Below are 22,389 nucleotides of genomic sequence, written 5' to 3' on the forward strand. Positions count from 1 at the left end.
TTAGAATTAGTAAAATTCTTATATAAAATCAGCATAATAAAAAATATTCTAGGTTCATACTATAACTATTTTGAAATACCAGAAAATAACAAAAGGAAATAATTTGCTTTGAATTTGAATGAGTCATTTGTGGACTATGAATCTTGAAATAATGCTAAATCCTTTTCTTCTCTTCTTCACTACAACATACCATTTGACTCATTGAACGTTGATCAATTCTACAAGTTGATATTTCGTCAATAATATGGGGTGTTATTATTAATTTACATAGATAATAAAACACTTTGTTTGATTTGTAATTAAAAATATTGACAGTATTAGTCTATTACGTATCATTAATGATTAAAAAAATGTAAAGTGGTGAAATATTGGATATAGCCTTTGTTGTGTAGTAAATGAGTTAAAATATATTAAGAATGGTAAAAAAAAACTCAATTTGATGCGTGGGTCAGGTTGTTACTTCTTTCTCAATGCATTTTATAGGTGTTCTGACTAGTGACGGATCCAGAAAATTTAGCCAGTGTGTGCAAAAAAAAAAAAAAATTCAACCTAGAACTCGTTAGTTCGAACTAAAACAAGTCAAACCAAAACGGGTCCGGTCAAATCGAAACGGGTCGTGTAAATATTTACATTAAACAAACTATGTATAGAAATGTAAACAATAAATTTCATTAAAGATAAATAAAATACATATTACAATTAACCTATACGTGATTTTATCTTTTGAAAACGGTCAATTAAAGCTTCATACGTAACACTTAAAGTGCTTCTTTTTCAACACTACAAATTACACAAGCATTCAAAATATCTTCACCAATTCGATTACGTAAATTTGTGTTTATGATCATCATTGCCGAAAATCATCTCTCAACTGTTGCGGTTGCAATAGGCAAAACTAATGTTAGCTTTAATAATCGATAAACCAAATGAAAAGAGATATGTTTCCTTGTTTCTACCATAACTATAGCAAGATCCGCAATACCTTTCAGATTAGCAAATCTTTCATCTTTTCGCACACTATCAATGTACAAGCCAAGTTGAGATGCCAGAACAATTTTGTCCCCATTATCAAAATCATATGGATAAAACTCACACAATCTCATTAACTTTGACGCATCAAACATGGAAAATTAATCATACGGATTGAAAGAGAGCATGTTTTTATGCATCAAACTTGGAAAATGAATCATACCACATAATCACAGATCACATACCTTTTGAATTTGAAGAAAAGGGCATTATTTTTTTCAACAAAAGGTCGAAACTGGTTACTAGACTTACAGTTGAAGAATTTAAATATAAAAGAAATAAATTAACAAGTGATGAACCATAAATCATGAATGTATGTTTTATATTAGAATAAAATCAAGAATTCAAAATCACAATTTACAAAATAAATCTAACCTGAGATGTCACATGTGAAGCCACCATCACTCTAATATGTTCGTCTCCCACTAATTCCAAATTTTCAATTAAAGTGGTTGAACAATTAACTATTATGGGCATAATTGTTGTTGTTCATAGCAAAATTAAATTTGGGGTTAAAAGTATTCGTTTAAAATTTAAAAAGTTAAGTTTGGGGGCCAGGTCACTAAATTTTTTTTGGATGGGTCACTAAAATTTTTTTGGATGGGTCACTTGGGTCTTTTGACATAATATATAACAAATTTATAAAGGAAACTATGGACTTGAGTGGGTGCAAACGCTCCCTCTGGCCGAACACTGGATCCGCCCCTGGTTCTGACCCAAAAATAAGCATTAAAAATCTGTAAAACGGTTCTGGTTCGGGGTCCTTAGGCCAAGGTGATATGGATATTCAAAAGGAGGGGGATCTTGTTAATAATAACATTAAACAATGTCTTCGAAAAGTTGCAGATGGTCACTTTACTACGACAGTAAAGGTGTTATGCTCATGCGGTGTTGCACCATACAATGGTGATACCACAAAGGTTTTAAAGGCTAAACACCCGTACAAGCAACCCTTAGCTATGTCGAACATGACATATTCTAAGAATCTTCTTGTGGCGGAGGTTGATAGTGTCGATGGTTGCATTAAATCGTTCCCTAGTTTGGAGTTGGTGTGTCGGGTGGTGCGAAGGCCAAATTACATAGCACTAACAGGGTATGAAGTGAGCGCCACACTGATGGGTCTGTTGCAATGCTTACGATTGATTTTTCTAAAGCATTCAATATGGTGGATAGATCAGCTTTACTTCAGGAGGTAAGGATTAGATGCCCTTCTATTTCCTTCTGGGTGGAATTTTTATATGGGCAACAAACAAGACTATATCCTGGGAATGATCATATATGGTCCACCACAGGGGTTCAATAAGAAGACCCATTGTGACCACTTCTTTTCGCCCTTGTTTTGCACCCCCCGTTGTACATCGAATTCAATATAATTGCCAGCTTCTTTTTTATGCTTGGTATTTTGATGATGGGACTGTCATTGGAGATTCAATGGAGGTGCCTAAAGTGTTGGATATCATTAAGGTGAAGGTATGAAGTCTCGTGACGGTTTATTCCCTGTTGACATCGGGAGACCATTATTAGGGGTGAAGCTTCTCAGGGGAGCTGTTAGTAAAGACATTGGGTTCATCAGGGGGTTGATAAAGAAGAGAGCTACTGATGCTATTGATTTGATGTATCTTCTCCCAAAACTTGATGTAAGTCTCGTGGATGGATCTTTTAATATGATATCATGTATACACATTGTTAGGCGGAAACTAACTACATGGTGATTCAAGAACAAAGATGAAATACGAATGATGAATACACTAGTATGACTTCAAAGCACATGTATATTACATTGGGTACTTAAGTCCCTTGAACAAAACCGACTACAGTGATAATACTTGTGATGTCTAACCCTAATCAATGATAAACATATCTATATACAGGGTAACAAAGCCATACATGGCCATGCTTGTTCTAAATCCAATGCCCAAAAGCCCACCTTAAAGCATATCTATATAACAAAACCGTAAACTACAATAAACCCCTTAAAGCAAATTATACACCACAAATATATCCAAACAATCTCTCATTTGGTTTATAGCTTTCTTCTATCATGGTTTGCCAAAATATGTGCATCTGCTTCTCTTAAAGCTCTAGCTTTACGGTTCCAGCCCAACTAACCTGGTTTCTATTCACACTCTTCTTGACCCTTACAGTGGATCCATCTGGCACAGACACTAGATCCTTTTTCTAACCCTAACTTGATTCTGACCTGGAATCATTCTGACGTTTCTTTGCACCCCATGCGGGTCCATCATTCCCTATGACCACCTTCTGGCCCCACGCACTAGATCCTGACTCCTTCCCGTAGCCATATATTTTTGCTCGTCTTTTCATTGCGCTCTTGGAGATCTCACAAAATGATAGTCTTTGTTCCTCTTGACGCCACTTTTTCCTCATCTCATTCTAAAAAAAAGATTCTAAATTGCATCTGATCAGCCATAATATGTACCAAACGAGCCAAGTTAAACCCATTTATTGAAATAACAACACAATATTATGGCTAAAATGATCATGGTCAACTTTCTAATAAAAACAATTAACTCTAAACAAAATTTTGGTTAACAAATTGAGATTTTGGTCTATAAATATGACTTCGGAACACAAACGATTTCCGTCAATTTTGGTCAACAACGGTTTTTCGGTCAACATAAAATCTAAAGGTTTTCGGTATGTTGACGCCTCGATTTTTATGATCATCTTTTCCAACGAACCAAACCACCATAGCCTGACTTGCAACTTTATTAACCGGCCACCAAATCTTCTTCAAATAAAAAATTAAACATTGATAATTACATGAAACACATAATCGGTTATATATTTCTTAAAACACGTATTCATTTAACCTAAATCAATTATTAAATATTAATCTCCAAAACCTACACTGACACGATAACCACACGATAATTATCAAACTCGTACCTTTGATGAAAGTAGATCATTGATTGATAAATGAAAGAAAGAAGTGTATCATATGATTTAAGTTCTAGAGGTTTTGGTTTTGAGAATTTTTAAGATGTCTAAAAGTAATTGACAATATCGCATCCCTAGAGTTTATAACTCTTGGGATTTCGGTTGATTTGGGCCAGATTCAAAGAATTTTAGTCATCTTGGGCTAGGTTCAAAGAATTTAGATTTTAGTCATCTTATGCCAGGTTTAGACAAAGTTTTAGTGGGCCTGATCCAGCAAGTAAAACAGGACAAGATAATGGGCTGTAATTGATCCATCAATATTGATGGACTACATGTAAAACAATCCGATCACTTGAAAATCTTTTGACAAAAATAGTTTTCGCAAGACACTCGTTCCGATGACAAATTTTTAATTATTAAGAAATAAAAAATTAAAATAAAACAAAACTACACATTTAACTTACCCCATTATTCACACTTTTCACAAAGCTAGAATCAAATCGTTCTAAGATCGATCAAGAAACATCTTTCAACACACACATTTTGCTAGATCTGGTCCATTGTCGGTATTTTTATCCACTTAAATCCATGACCGTAATACTTACTTTGAGGGATAAGACCGTACATAATTTAGGTTCGTATGAGCTAGTGGGACTCACACACAAGAGTTGTAACATCTCGGATTTTCCGGATTTATTCTTTATTGTTTCGATACATCCGAACTTTGGTGAAATATGAATATAAAATCTCGAGCATATATTTATAATGTTGTCTATGTGAAATTACATGTAAAATGATTACGTGCTTAGTTCGTAGTTTGTTTCATGAAATTTCGATCATTTGCGCGTAATTTGTTCGTTTTTGGCTTTCACAGGAATAATATTTATGAAACAATAAAGAGGATTTATTTTATAAACTTGGCTTAGTATTTTAGTCATAATGATTCGCATAATTTGGTTTGGTATTACAAAGTTCATTTAAGCCCGAAACTCATTCTAAAGGGGATATTTCAGCAAATATGATTATTATTATATTGAATATAATATCCCAACCCAAAACCCATGCCCATAAACCGATATGTCTCCTGTCACTCTCATCGATTTCAACACACACACACCCTTCAATTCAATCTTGATTATTGCAATTGGTGGCTTCTTTGAGTGATTCTGACAATTCCTAAGGCTAGTTGGTAACTTTATGTATCAATTTCATGTTTTGATGAGTTCTTGAGAAACCCTAGATGTCCAATTGAGTCTTTGATTGCTGTTATGTGTTTAGAGTAATGATTGTACGCTAGTTTGATCTTTCTAGTAAGTGCTAAACATATGATTGTTGTATTATGCAAAGTATGTTGTTCTTGGGGTAACCCTAGGTCCAAAGTTCTATAATACTGGATATAGAACATGATTATGATGCTAATTGATTGTATTTAGTAGATTTAGAACCCTAGAGATATGGTAAACATGTTAAGGTTTGAGTTATGATTACAACAGTTTGCTAACAGATTCATACTCGTTTATTGATTTGACCGTACTTCGATGATAACACGATGTTTTTTATCGATTTCTTGTTCAAGAATATAGTACTACGGGTATGGTTTCTAAAAAAGATATAGTTTCTAATTTTGGAAGATTTTTGAATAGTGTTTTTGAGTTTACAAGATTGTGTGTCTAATCTGATTCGGGTAGTCATTTTCTGGTCTGTCTTGCTGACATCATCACTCTTTCACGACAACTCCAAATGGGTAGGTTCCACTTATGGAACTTAAGTTTATGAGTTAGCAATATAACCCAATTGGTCTTGCTTTATTTGAATCTATATTGTTAAAGTTCCATGCCAATACCTTTCGTTGTATAATCTAATGAATTGTTTATACCTGGTTGTAGCAATGAATTATTTTGATCACTGTATGCATGCTAAAAATATTATACAAATTGTATAAGAAGCCTAATTCATTTAAGCTACTGTGTGAATTTATTCACAATATATATTTATTGTATACTAGGTCATTAAAATCAGCCTTTGCGTGCTAAAATCTATCTCGTCAATTATATGATCAGAATTTGAGTTACATGATAAATTCTTGCCTGATTGATCATTGCATGATGTTTGATACATGTTACAACATATTAATAGTGTTGACATGAAGGCTATCACAAACGAGTCATTGGGTCAACTTGTGTATTATGTGTGGGTCTTCACGTGAGGTGTAGGGTCATGTGTTGTTGAACACACTCTCATATTTAAACACTTGTACTAGGTATAGGTTAAAGGATCAAGTGCGACCTTTTTCTTCCCGTGGGAATATCATGTTTACACGCGTCAACATAACTTATTGACGTGATTTTCTCGTGGCCTATGCAATCGTTTATTTTCTCGTGTACTTCAACCTTTCGGTTAGCTCGCTTAATTGCAAATGTGACTAATCATACCCCATTTTCATATTTTATTATGGGGTAACATGCGTACCACTATTTCAACTGTTTATGTTAAACGAGTCCTCAACCGCAATTCTATTTATATGCGTTATGTGTATTGCACAATTATTTATATGCTACTTGTCTATGTGTTTATTTGTTTATTACTTTGGCAGTTGGGCCACCTCATCCTCATCCTCACCCTCATTAGTATGATCATACGACCATCCGAGTAAATTGACTTTGTGTTAGGGGAAAATACATACTTTTTATATTTGTTTGAGTAACCGATGACTGTGTTCGAGAGTCATGGACAAAAGACATGCAATTTATTTATTTACACGCAGTCCGAGTAACCATTGACCATGCTCGAGAGTCATGGCCAAAAGACACCTCATTTGTTAAATTAATTGTTGTTTTACCGCATCCGCAATAGAATTGTCTTTTTATATTAATTAAACTTGTGTTTTCTCACACAACTTTATGTTTATCAAATTTATTTTAATGCGTGATAGAGGTTAATAAGCGAAGACTTAGAGAATCTATAAGACAACTTAGATTGGCTTTAGGTTTTGTAATAATAAAATCATATTGTATTTGAATTGATTTATGTTTATTGTATCATGTACTTGAGTAATTGTTATTAAACTAAATAGTTATTGTCCTTTAATTTTAGTGTCTTTTGTGCTACTGAACTACTAACTTGTAACATCCTATTATGATAATAATAAATAAAAGAATTTCGTTTACTTAATGGTCTTTTATTATTTTGTGAAGTTAAATAAAAATAACAGAGTGTGGGCTTGGATAATAAAAGATGGAATAAGGGACGGTGATGTGCCTTAAGTTCCATGGGCTTATCCTATAAATGCATAAAAAACCTCCCTAAAACCCTCACTTCCATCATCTTTGCCTCCATACACACTCAAACACACATAAACACTCTCGTCCTATTTAGACCTAGATCCGAGCTGAAGGAAAGTTTAGAGTTCGCCTTCTAGCTTCCATGTTAAGCAAGAAACACGTCGGGATTCACGTGTTGTATCTGAGCCGAAGAAAAAACGAACCTGAAAGGTACGTTTTAGGTTAAAGGTTAAGTTTTTGAGTTTGGTTTTCCCTTGGATTTGATACTAAGGTAAATCGGGCCTTATTATGTAAGAAAAAGGTAAACTTGAATGCAAACAAGACGTTGGAATTAAACTTGGCAAACGAGCGACATTTGGACCGTGCTAGAGTGAGAAAACGAAGTTGTTATGGCCCGGAACTCGTTTTATCAGTAAAATGGGCAAAACGGGATGTAAGGATGTGATTAGGAAGGAAAGACACGAAGAACCATGTTTGAATCTAGTTATGGAGAAACTCGATTCGTTTAGAAAAAGAATCGAATCGAATTGAAACGAATCAAATCTAATTGAAAACAAATCAAATCGAATTGAAACTCGATTGGATTGGATTAAAAACTCGATTCGATTTGTTTAAACTTTAGATTTCTGATGAAGTTTTTAGTAAAGACTTAGGTTGTGTTTGTTTTTGCTTATAAGGTCTGCAAGGAGCTTATGTCTGCGGGTGCGCAGACATAGGCTCTTGAAGACTGTTTGTTTTAAAAAAAGAAAAAAGTCTGAAAACTGCTTTTATGGTCTTAAAAAATAAGATTTTTCACCATCTTCACACATCTTCACACTTCTTAACATCATACCAAATACCAACACCCAATGTTCAACACCACCACCACCCACTGTCCGCCACCACCACCACCACCATCCATCGTCCGCCACCACCACCACCCACCACCGTCCACCACCACCACCACCCACCGTCCGCCACCACCACCGTTAACCACTCACCACCACCACCGTTAACCACCCACCACCACCACCACCCCCGCCGGCCACAACCACCGTCCACTACCACCACCATCCACCACCACCACCCACCGTCTTCGCCACCACCACCCGCCACCACCACCACTCACCGTTCACCACCTACCACCATCCACCACCACCACCCCGCCACCACCCGTCACAACCATCCACCACCACCATAGTCCACCACCCGCCACCACCACCACCACCCACCGTCCGCCGCCACCACCATCCACCACCACCACCCCGCCACCACCACCACCACCCGCCACAACCATCCACCACCACCATAGTCCACCACCCACCACCACTGTTCATCACCACCACCACCCATTTTCGGCCACTATCACCGTCCACCACCCGCCACTACCACCACCCATCGTCCGCCACCACCACCAACCCTCCGCCACCACCAACACCCGCCACAACCATCCACCACCACCATAGTCCACCACCCACCACCATCGTTCATCACCACCACCACCCATTGTTGGCCACCATCACCGTGCACCACCCACCACCACAACCGTCCATTACCACCACCCACCGTTCACCGTCTACCACAATCGTTTACCACCACCAACTTTCATAGTTCGTACACCACTACCAATTATTTTAGCAATCTACAAACGTTAAATGACTTTTATCTACTGTAATATATATGATAAGTAACTAATTTTCAGCTTATACAGACGATTTCCAGTTTATAAAACAAACAGTATTATATTTTCAGATTGCAGACCTTCAGACCATATCTTCAGTTATAGACATTAAATCAGATGAAATCAGATTGCAGACAATTTTTTTCTTCAAAAACAAACAGCACCTTATTAAACTTTAGTTTTCAACCCCAACCATGGGATCTGCCCCTTGGACCCTACTAAGGGCTGCTGCCCATAGAACCCCGCTTTAGGTAAGGGTTTCACTAACTTAGAAAAAAATATAATTAAGAGTATTTAAGTGATGCTTGTTAATTATTACACAGTTATTCGTGCCCAGCTGAGAAGAGGTGTGACCATAAACTCAGTAAGAAACATGACACATGTGTGTTTCTAGTCCTTATCCTTGTTATGTATTTCGGGACTGTGTGTGTACTCCTATGTTCTTAGTTAATACACTTACCTAAAGTGGTAAGTATATGCTATATGAATGTTTATGAATGATATTGAAATAATGAATGAATGTAGACAAAATAGAGGTATACAAGTAAGTATATATGAATGTTTTTTTTTTGGTAAAAGGGCATTGCCCTTGGTAAAACTTACTGAAAAATAAAAAGTGATTACATTCGAGTGCACCTCCCCCCTCCTGGACATTTTACCATGGAGAGGGTAGACCACAAATGAAAACATACTACTTAGCCCGAAGGCTTACAATTTGAGACATAATGCTAACCAAACATTTGACTAGGCCTAACTAATCGGAGAATAATCAAATTCCCTCCAACAAATTGGTGAAAGTCCATCTTGATTCAAACCGGAGGCCCACAGCCAAGAACGTTACATAGCAGCTAGAAGAAAATTCGCACGGGCCACGTCCCACAACCCCAAATGATTTAACCTGCAGCCCATAACAAGTGGAGCGAATTCTTGCCAGCCGTAAGTCCAACAAAAGATCCCGTGCAGGTTCTCTCGCCCAGATCAATTTTCATATCCAACTTAAACCAAATGTTATACCAAACATACCAGCATCCAAGCCCAACAATCTCCAATCCAAACACCAGACAATAGTAGAAACTGCAATGGACAGACATAAGGCCCACCCCATCAAGGAAAATGGATGTAGATGAGCCTCACCTAATTACTAGTTACCAATCCATTCCCATAAATGGATCCAACCCCGGTCCCATTTCTAAGGCACATAAACGAGATAGAATAATGATACCAAGCAGTTAACTAACACGTTCCTTAACAGTACTAGATGCTTGTATATCTATTGTATTCCATTCCCATATATATGAACGTTTGTATATCTATTGTATGGTTGTATGGTTATTCAATGCACAAGGGAACCGAACCCTAATAATATTCAAGGAAGATGTATAGTTGTATGTTTATTCGATGCTTAAGGGAACCGTACCCTAATAATATCCGAGGCAGAAAGGAACCGGATCCTAATAATATCTGAGGCAGAAAGGGAACCGTACCCTAATAATACTTGAGGAAGTAAGATGAAAATCTCTTTAAAACGTATAAGTGATTATATATATATATATATATATATATATATATATAAAGCAAGAAAGAAGGAAAGTATGAACAATATGAAAGTACGAAAGTAATGAAGTAAGAATGTATGTGGTATGAATGAAAGGTAAGTTAAGCATACAATATGTGTCTTCGGATACATATACATGTAAATGTAATGTATGTTGGTTGATTAACTATAACTCACTCAGCGTAGCTGGCTTTTAGTATGCACGCAGGTAAATATGCTAAGGCAGCTAGCTTGAGGGAGTCACATGGCATTGGATTGAAGAGGCTGACATCTTGAGAAGAATGTTATGATGTTTTAAAATGACTTTTATGAAAAGATTTGAATGATTTTGTAATATGTGTTTGAAGTTTAATGTTTCCGTGAATTTTTAATTCACCCTATGATATTTACAACTATGTTTATGAGTAAATCCAACACTAAAGTAGGGCACCGGGACCGGGGCCTTACACAACGTTATGCCACGACATATTTCGCCTTAGGTTGGGGTGTGACAAGAGTCAATAGAACGCTTTACCATGCTTCATTATACTTGAGTTAAACCACCCTAACTTGAGTTAAACCTCAAAACTAGTAGATCGAAATTATTCCACAAATGTACAAGTTTAATAATGATGAGCTATCTGCCTAAACCTAATCATGCAAGTCCACCAGAAAGCCATTAAATATGACTAAGGTATGTTAAAATAGCTGACCAACAAATTGTCCCCACTACTAGACATACCCCCATTATCAAGCAACACAAAGAGGTCCATTCCCATGGATGAGTATGCACGATTTCATATGTAAGGCTTACATACATCGTGCCCTTGTGGTCCGTTTATTAATGGCAATAGGATGCGAGCAAGGGGACCATGTATGACTAACCGTGTGATTGATCAAGTCAGTAGTGTATTTGTACTTTGAGGTACAAAGTGATGAATTTATTGACTTATTTGGTAAACCACTTAAAGACCGAATGGTGTCCGGACCCTAAAACATCCCATCAATACATGATTTAAGGACGTAAGACCATATGGTATGAAGTGTTAACCACTTAAACTAGAATCATAAGAGTTTAGTATGTATCATAGACCGTCTAGAATACTTACACGTTAGGCCTATCCAAGCATCATATGATACTGGTTCACATTTCTTTAAAAGTTGATTAGTTGGTGATCTATTGACTAAAGGCTTGACTGTGGCACGACCTTTCAATCCAGTCCTTACACAGGTATATTTCAAAATATTTATAAGATCCTAAAATATGTCCCACTTGGAACATGTTCATTAGTTTTAAACAAGTCAGCAGTCAAACCGAATTTTCATTCTTATGGGTTGAATCTACCAACACATGTATTGCAAAGTCTATGTGTTTCAGATACAATACCTTACATGTGTTGATCTTACCGTCAACACGAAAATTCATATCACTCCCACACAAATGCAACAAACAAGACATTATTTTTGTATTTTAAACTTTTGTCCCCCTAAAATTGTGCAAAAAAATAAAACTAAAAAAGAAAAAAAAACTTTATGTACAAATTTACACCAAAAATAGACTCAATCATTGAAACGAAGCATTTGAAGGAACCCCACAAGAACAATGAATTGAGCGGTACCAAAAGGTTTGGTAAACAAGTCCGCCACATTATTATCAGTGTGGACTTGAACCAGATGAATTAATTTACACTCAAAACAATCTCGAATAAAATGAACTTTGTTGTCAATGTGCTTGGTTTTTGAACATTGAACCGTATTGTTAACAATAGCAATAACAACATCATTATCACAAACTATGGCAGCGTCAAAAAATTTCAAACCGAAGTCCAGCAATTGATGTTGCATAAATATAATATGTGAACAACAAGCATATGTAGCCACATATTCAGCCTCAACAATGGATGTAGACACGGTTTGTTATGGAGTTCTAACAAAGTGATTGGAGAAGAGAATTTTATAAATTTGCAAGACAATGTGAGTGTGTCAACCAAAATTTTTCCTCGAACCTTGTCCTATCATCCTGAAAAGAATATCATTGGGGATATACATACCGGGGTTCATACAAGAAGTCAAGTTCACCAAAGACTTCAATGTTTCTATACTCAAGTGTCACCATTACAAAGTTGGTTCTTGTTCAAAGGTTTTACATCTCAAATAGAACCGAAGACATACAAAGAGGCATTGACTGAGGAAAGTTGGGTGAATGCTATGCAAGAGGAACTTCAACAATTTGAGAAGTTAGGAGTGTGGAAGCTTGTTGACTTACCCGATGACAAGAAACGTATTAATACCAAATGGGTGTTTAAATGCAATCGGGATGAGAATGGAATCATTGTTCAAAACAAAACTCAGTTAGTCGTTCTCGGTTTCAATCAACGAGAAGAAATCAACTATAATCAAGTATATGCGCCAGTAGCAAGACTTGAAGCGATTCGAATTTTTCTGGCGTTTGCTTCATGGAAAAGTTTTAAAGTATATCGACTAGATGTCAAATCTGCTTTCCTTAATGGGAAACTTGGTGAAGAAGTCTATGTGGGACAACCACCGGGGTTTTTCGATCTGATCCATAAAGACAAGGTTACTTGATAAAGCATTGTACGGATTACATCAAGCCCTGAGAGCTTGGTATGAGACATTATCTCAACATCTATTGGATAATCACTTTATTCGAGGAACAGTTGACTTTACACTGTTTATCAATATGGTGGATGGGAATTTATTAATTGTTCAAGTGTATGTGGCTGATATCATTTTTGGGTCAACTAACGACAATCTGTGCAAAGAGTTTGAGGAGGTTATGAAGTCCAAATTCGATATGAGTGCAATGGGGGAGATGAAAATTTTCCAAAGTCTTCAGGTGGAGCAGTCACCTGATGGTATCTTTATTTACCAAATGAAGTACGTCAATGACATCCTAGCGAAATTCCACATGGCTGATTCAACGAAAATTAGCACTCCTCTACCTTTGAATCATGGAATTGGTCCTGATCCCACCGGGGGGAAGGTTGATCAAACGCTTTACCGTTCCATGATTGGCTCTCCCATGTACTTAACAGTTTCTTGGCCAGATATTATGTACCTAACGTGCTTCTGTGCTCGATATCAATCCAATCCAATCCAAAAGTCTCACACCTCATGATAGTGAGAAGGATACTGTGATATCTTAAAGGATGTCCTGAAATCGGTCTATGGTATCATAGAGATGATGAGTTTGAGCTGTGAGTTTTTTCAGATTCTGATTATGGAAGGTGTAAGCGGAACGTGAAGTCTACAACTGCTTGATATCAATTCTTCGGCAGTAGGTTGGTCACGTGGCAATGTAAGAAGCAAACAACCATTTCGCTGTCGACCTACAAAGCTGAGTATGTAGCTGCCTCCAGGTGATGTTCTCAGGTTCTTTGTATTCAACAGTAGATGCGCGACTACGGTTGCATTTTCTGACCACTCCTATTTTTGTAGTTAATTCTGCAGCCATTTCTGTAACAAAAAACCCGGTAAATCATTCTAAAACTAAATTTATTGAAATACGATATCACTTCATTCGTGATTGCTACGAAAAGAAGTTGATAACCGTAGATAAAATTCACACCGACGATCAAAAAACATATCTTTTTACTAAAGCTTTTGATAAAAACATATTTTTGTATTGTCTAAAGCTTAATGGTATTAAGAAACTAGGAGGTGGGAAAGAGAATGATCCTAAGGTTATGGATTCCGATCTTGTGTAAATATTCATCGGAGTCAAGTTTGTTTTTGTTAATATGTTTTTCAAATTGGTTTTTGATTTTAGTGGGATATATTTCTAGAAAACCCAAAAACATTCAAATATTTGAAAAAGTCAAAAACATTATAAAATGATAAAAAGCCAAAAACATGTGAAAAATTGCTCCTCGAAAAGAGTTTTTGAAACAAAAAGGGAAGATGATATTACATTGATCATCTAATCCCAAATCCAGTAAGAAATAGGCTTAAAAGGTTGTGTGCTTAAATGTATTAGTGCATTGGTAGGCTTTAAAACAAACAAGTAAGGAATAGTAAGTGATACAAACTTAACTAGCCAAATTGAAAGGGGTTAGTTCTCTAATAAAAATCTTGGCAATGAAGGCAGAAATGTAATAGCCTACCATACTCAAGCCTTATGTTTTAGCATGATCACCAAAATTAAAAGCTTTGAATTGTTTTAAAGAATAATTGGATCATCAATGGTATATGGTTTTATGGCCTTAAATCCTATATTGATTGGATGCTTCAAATTTCTGGATGCCATTGAGTCTTTATGTGGTTTATCATCTCGGTATTGACAAGGTGTGAATATTAAATTGCTTAATAAGCGAACCCAAAGTCATTAAACTTGATCACTGCTGTACTTTGTATAAATTCATTACTGACTTGATCAACCACTTTGTTAGCCATACATTTTTCCTCCCTTACGCGCGTCTTAATACCAGTAAGAAACAGACCCCAAGGGATACAATTTCTGCAAGCCATATATATGAAATCGTGCATACTCATTCATGGTTAAGGAAATTTGGGGTATTGCTTGATAATGGGGGTGTATCTTGTTGTGAAGGTTATTAAAAATTTGAAATGTTTTTATCTGCTGGTTCTAAGGTTTAAGTCAAATTGGGGGTGACATGGTAAAAATTAAAATAAGCCTAAATCAAGATAAGAGATTGATCAGTTCCTGATATTGTGTGCTTAATTGAGCCTTAATCATATCACTGAATTTTCTGAAAAATTTATTGTTAAAGTTTAAGTGGTCAACAATACCAATGACTGACTTAACACCAGTCATAATAATGCTGAAATATAAATTTGTGATGGAAGGGCAATTTGGTCAATATGATTCCGTGCTCTAACTCACAAAAATTTGTTTGTAATTAGTTTGAAATATTTTTTCTTAAAAATGTTGTTATTTCTTTTCATTAATTCAAAAAGATTTTACATTTCTGAGTTATTTTCGACTTTAGATGAATGGTTTACTATCTTTTGGAATGAAATGTTGAGAATTTCAAACTGAGTTGTTATTTCAAATTCATTTAAAAAAAGGGGCTAAAACGTTAAATTGATTAATCCTTGATCTTTTCAGAAATTGATTCAAAAATAGATTTCAATCATAATGGTTTTATCAAGGTTATTAATTTGGACTTGATCAAACTCGTGTCAGGATCGATCTATCACTAAATCAATCTCGTAACGAACAATAGAGTGTTGACAAGATGGTTACGAAGGATGCTAGTGTGAAGATCTAATGAACATCAAAAGCGGAATCAATGATGTTCAAGGTGTTGCTAAACGAGGACAAACAAAACAAACACACACAAGTCACTCAAAAGATTTCATTAATATTATCTAAAAATACAATGAAGATTTATTAGGGTTTCTAGGTGGAATGTTAGGTGTGAGGATACTTTCCGTACAAGATATTCCGTTTACAAGAAAGTTGCCAGCCGTCAAATCACTGAATATTCGCTCAGGTCCGTCACACTAAATGTGACATAATCTTTCCTTAAATAGGCACACCTGACACATTCTAGAAACCCTAATGATTGTTATAAAACATATGCAAACGTATTCAAAAATATTACAAGTGTAAAAGGTCTTCGAGTAAGCTTTTATCCTTGCGAGCAGACTTTGTAACCATAAGTGTTCTTGGACAGTTCTTGTAAGGCCTCGTTCCCGGTGCCTCACTTTGGACGTTGGATTTACTCATCAACACAGTTCTATAAATAAGAGTTTATTAAAACTTTCGCGGAATATAAAACATTAATCATTCGTTACAAAACATTCAATCTTTTCTTTAAAACCATAACATAAAACATCATAGTTAGAACATCGTTTCTTCTATCTTTAGATGCCAGCCATTCAATCTATGCCATGTGCCATCCTCATGCCATCTCGATAAACATTATATACCTGCGTGCATACTAAAAGTCAGCTACGCTGAGTGAGTTCTAGTTAATCAGGTAACATACAATACATACACATATCATACATTCTTATGTATCCGAAGATACATATTCATACTTAACCAGTTAACCTTCTATTCTACATACATACTTACTACTACCTACCTCAAACCACCGACAATATGTTCATAGTCTGTCTTCTATACCTATACTCAGGGTCATGAACATGAAAAAGGTCCGCCGTCCTTACCTATGCTCACCATTTATGGTACGTACAAAGTCCGCAGTCCTTCCCTGTACCATCCTAAATTAACAACACGTGCAAGGTCCGCAGTCCTTCCCTGTGTTACAACCTATTTATTAGCACGTAAGGGGTCCGCAGTCCTCCCCTATGCTATCACAACACAATTACAGCAAGTATAAGGCCCGCAGTCCTTTCCTATGCCGAATCCTATTTCATAAACACGTATAAGGTCCACAGTCCTTAACTACGTTCTCATCTATCGTATATAACTCGTATAAGGCCCTCCGTCCTTAACTACGCCATCACATGCCAAGTCTATGTCCAACGGAAGTTAGAGGGATTTGCCATCCTAACTTACTAAGTTAGATATAGAACTCATTTGCCATTCCTGTACCTGCATACACTTATTTGCATATACAATAATCACATCGTAGCATAAGAACACTCTAGGCGTTCTACACATCATTCATTTAACAATCATACTCCTTGTCGATACGTGAAATATCCGAAGATCGTTCATGCCCTGACATGCATTCATCTATCACGGTCATACATCATCTATACATTACATATAACATTCATATATTTATTTATAACCTGACAGTACGCGCAATATCCGAAGATCGTTCACGTACCGACAAACAATCATTCATATCTATCACATATCAAATATAGCATACACTTACCACTTAAGGTAAGTGTATTAACTAATCACATCGAGTATGCACACAGCCCCGAAAACATAACAAGGAATGGGGCTAGAAACTCACCTGAACTCGGTTAGGTTTATTGTTAATGGTTGTCCTTCTCTTTAGCTGTGCGCGACTAACTGGATAACAATTATACGTATCAATTAACTATCATTACCCATAACGCGTTCCTGGTCTAATTATAATCCTCAACGAACGGGGGTTCGGGGGCAGCGCCCCTGACAGCGGGGTTCTAGGGGCGGCAGCCCCTAGCAGGGTCCAAGGGGCAGAGCCCCTGGCTGGGGTCGAGCTGTCTTAATTCGTTAACTCATTTACATTAACTGTCTTAACACATTTTCCATTAAGATTTTAATTTATCTTCTAATTTGTTAACTCATTCTTCATAATGAATTAAGTCTGATTCGCTATCCGATTCGTTACCTTAAATGTAAGCGAACATACAGGTTAGGCGAACTTAACTCAAGCGAACTTAACTTAAGCAAGGTTAACATCAGCGAACTTAGCATCAGCGAAGTTAACATCAACGAACTTAGCATCAGCGAAGTTAACATCTGGCGAACTTGTATGAGTAACGAACTTAACCAGCAACGAACTTAATCAACAGCGAAGTTATGGAGTAGCGAACTTTTACATCAGCGAACTTATGGAGCAGCGAACTTGTACAGCAAGCTTGCTGTAGCGAGCTGCTGCTGCCCGGGTTTGTTTTATCAATAAAAATACGCATTTTATAACCCTTAATCCGCTCGTTTATGGTTTGGCTTTAATCCCAGGCATTCTCCAGTCCGATTGCGGCCCAAACTTGACCCGTTTGTAATATAAAGTATAAACCTTTAAGGCTAACGTTTAAAACTAGATTTAGAGTTCATTTTAGATGAGCCGCACATGTTTGCAGGTCCATTAAGTTCGTTTTGTCAACAAGTTTACACCTTTATGGTTCATTTCTACCCGATCTATTCTACGATTAAGTTTCGATACTAACCGTTCATAAAAACGTGAACTTTATGCTTAAAAACATACCTTGCCGGATTCGTTTGGTTGCGGTTAGTTCGGTTATGAACTCTAGATCTTGCGCCTATCTTGTATATGGAAGATATATTAATAATCAAGCTCTCACGATCTCGTTCTTCCCTTTCCTCTCTCGGTCGCGATTAACAAAGAGGTGTGTGTGTGTTTCTTTGAGTGTGTAGGGATTTTGGAAAGATGGAAATGAGAGTTAGGGTTTTAGGATGGTTTAAGGGGGTATTTATATCCCTTAAAGCCCATGGACCTAAGGCCCATTACCCTTTAGTCCATCTTAGTTAATCCAAGTCCATGATCTTTTCCTTATTACATGCTAGTTAATATTAATTAATGCACAACAACTTAACACAACTTTCTTTATTTAATATTATAATATTTGGGATGTTACAGTTCTCCAAGTAAGCTTTACTTAGAATATTTTTCTAAGAAAATATTCTTCAAGCAGACTTTAATCTTTATGATAATATCAACCTTTGGCCGATAAAATCCTTCGAGCAAACATGTTCTTCTTGATCTCTTCAACCATTTGTCTTTAACTTATTTAAACAAACTACGTGTGCTGGTGACACTATTGCTTGATCGAGGTTGAACCTTGCTCGTGGAATTCCTTAGAATAATTACATTATAAATTCCTTTAAGTGTGCTTGAGATAACTGTTTATTGAACCTTGCTCGACCCACCAATTTACTTGGTTTAAGCTTGGTTAAGTCAAGGGTTTGCTATGAAACAAACCTTGCTCGACGGAAGAACAACCTTGTTTGATGTAGTGTAGTTTTCTCGAACTAACACTTGGAAGAATTCTAGAAGATAACTTTGTTCGAAAGTAAAATGCCTAGCTTGATTAAGGTCTAGGCTTGCTCGAAGTGCCAAGTTTGCTCGTATTCCAAACTTAGCCATTTCTTTAAGGAGGTTGAGAAGATTCCAATCTTTCTTTGTCAAATCTAGATCCCAACAATCTCCCCCCTAGATTGGAAGAAACTCAGATGCACCAAAACACCTATAGGTTACTTACACTTTTCAAAAATAAACATCAAATTTTAAAAGCATTAAATTACATTACTCAAAGAAAGAAGTTACATATTCAAATGTTGTCACTAGGACATTGCATGTCAAAATCATAAACGAAAATAAAAACAAAAGGCTTTATCTCCTTAAGCTTCCTGCTTCATGTCTTCTATCAAACTTCATAGCAGCTGCCTTTTGTTGAAACAAGGAATCTCCCTGTGGTGTGGATGTTGAGATGGAAGGTTCCATCTAGTAATGTTGTTAAGATCTTCCATATGGAGATATTCTAGATCTATATCATGTTCAATTATTCCCACGGCCATTCCTTTAGAATTCCTCAAAATGAAATATTGAGTCTTCTTTTCATAATGAATTTGAGAGATTCTTCCATTTCTTTGGACTTCACATTTCGACATGGTCATCTGTTGCCTCATACTGATACATTCTTTCATTGCGGCAAGAGGATTAGAGGTCTTTCTTGATTTTACATATGACAGTTCAGTCATCCTTATGTCGCTCATCCTCCTATGCCTTTCAATCTTCTCAGCTTCTGTGTATTCCAGCTTTATCTTCTTATCAAGTAGAGAAAATCCCTTTCTATATTTCTCTTTCAAGAACTTAGATAGTTCATTCCTATGTTGTCATGCAAGCCTGTTCCTTTGCTGATAATCATACAGATGTAAACTATCCAATTCTTCTAAATGTTCTCTATTTAAGTATTGGAAGTTATCCTTGATTACTGATGTGTTGTAAAACACACTTACTTTCCTTATCGTTTTATCATGATTTAATTTCTTTTTAGTTTAATTATTAAGAGGTTTAGCTTGTTTTTGCTTAATTTTACAAAGATGGATGTTTACTTGTAGGTTATGAGTTTTAATGAAGAAAAGTGGCAAGTTTGAAGACTCTAGGGGCTTATTTGAGCAACTTTGAAGACTACAACTCAAGGTCTGACCCAAGCCCACAAGTTAGAAGTCTTACATGCATAATATATTAATTAAACAAAAGAAAAAAGAACCCTAACAGCCAATCAATCCCGAAATCAGCCCCCAACTAGTAAAAAAATAACCCTAAAAGCTCCCATTCAAGAGGAAAAATTCGTTTTTTGCAATTCTTGAGCCAAGGGAAGAAGAAGGAGGCTAAAGATAGTTGTGGATAGAAGCTACGGGTCATATACATTCATAATCTCACCCATATAACCCTAAGTAATCATCCATAAACTTTGTCCTTTGTTCAAGAACCCTAACTTGTTAAGTTTAAGCTTTTTGTTGGATTGTTTTGCAAGTAATTTGAAGTTTGACTTGTGTTTGATTGTTCTTGATCATTGAATGAGTTTTATTATGCTTTGGTTGAGTTATTTGATATTTATCTTAATTATATGCTGCTGTCCAAAATCAATGTTAGGCTAAAGTAGTTAGTTCTACCTAGGTTAGATGATTATTGTTAGGTTTTAGTAAGTAGTTTGGATTGTTGATGATCATGACTTGATTTGTTAATGTAAAGTTTGGTTTAACATTGAATTAGGTTGTGTTTAGTGGCTGTGTTTTGATTAATAATACTCAATTACCTCTTACTTTGATTGATTGAATTGGTTTTAGTTGATTTTAGCTTATTTGAACTCTTTACTTTGTGTTTAGAGATTGTTTGCGGGGTGTACAACCGTAGGGTAAGTTTGGGTATATTAATTAGTTAAAATCAGCGGGTAGACACCTTCCTTGAGACCGAGAGGTGATAGGAAGTAAACTCGTCTCATAGCTTTTACTTGTTAGGATTAGGATCGCGCGAGAGCGGGTTCGGTTCTTGTCGGGTTTGGGTTTGTGAGCGATTAGTTGACCTAGTTTAAGTTAAACTGAATTGTTCCTCTATCCTTGGTTGCGTAGTATTCGTCTCCATTAGGGTAGTGTGTCGGTGAGACGGAGAGGAGAGTCGGCATTAGAGCACGTTAACAATTCGTCACCCGGTTTGTTCTTAAAATCAACTAAGTGTAGGTGAGGGCTTGTTAGTGAGACCGAGAGGTAATCTAGCTTCCTGAGTGAACCTTAGTTGTGTCATTCCTTAGGAGCCGGTGTCATGAGATTCTACAATCCAGTAGCTTACTATACCTTCAATAGGATTCTTATCTAGGTAGACGTTTTTCCCATTGATAAATCTTATTTTCAAAGTTTCGTTTAGTCTTCTCAAATTAAGTCTTTTAAGTTAATTAAATTAAGTTAGGTTAAGTATTTAATAATATAAAAATCAATTTAAAATATATTATTCTTAGGTGAGTCTTATTTAGGGTTAAGTATTAGATACGTGTTCATGTGTCCTTGTGTTCGACACTCGGACTTCCTTAGTGCTATACTATTAGTGATCGGTACACTTGCCGGTTTTGTGTGGCTTCTTTAGGAATTTCGTTTAATAAATTTAAAGCTTAGTTGTGAGAACATCGTTAGACACACATCAATTACTACAGTTCTCAGCTCACCACTTGACATAATCACCTTGAGGGTTTTGGTCCTTGAATCAAAATATAAGCTTTTAGGTAGGTCCACACTAGAAGGTGGCCTTTGTTCTCTTTGTTGCCTGGACTCGGTGGTTGAGATTGGGACTCCTACTATGGAAGCCCTTGATGTATATTGTCTTTTTGTTTGGGGTCTTCTCACATGCCCTTTAGACTCATAGATCTTCACCACGTCTTCTTTCTTCATTATTATCAGTTTCAAAAAATCACCTCCTTCTTTGGGCAAGATCTTAATTATCTCCATTGTTTCTTTATCTGTATGTTCCTCTGAAGGCGATCTTAGTCTTTGTACATATTGCCTACTTGGACCTGATTGTAGAGACATCAGTCTTCTGTGTTCATCTTCAATTAGTTCCCAATAAACTTTTTCTGTATAAAATAGATCCTTCAATTGAGATTGACCAAGATTATTAAATACTCTTGCAGGCATCCCTTTCTTTAACATAACCTACCCGAGAGTAGTTTTTTTCTCTTCATCTTTCCATGGCATGAGGTTTGTTTTCAAATCAACCTCATTGGGCTCTTTGTTCACTTCAGTTAACAGGGAAGGAGTTTGAGTTGGTACATCAGTCTTGGACTGATCCTTCAACTCC

The sequence above is a fragment of the Bidens hawaiensis genome, unplaced genomic scaffold, assembly GCF_021521415.1.
Source record: "Bidens hawaiensis isolate Kalapana, Puna unplaced genomic scaffold, B.hawaiensis_p1.1 tig00009788_1, whole genome shotgun sequence".
NCBI classification, from domain to species: Eukaryota; Viridiplantae; Streptophyta; class Magnoliopsida; order Asterales; family Asteraceae; genus Bidens; species Bidens hawaiensis.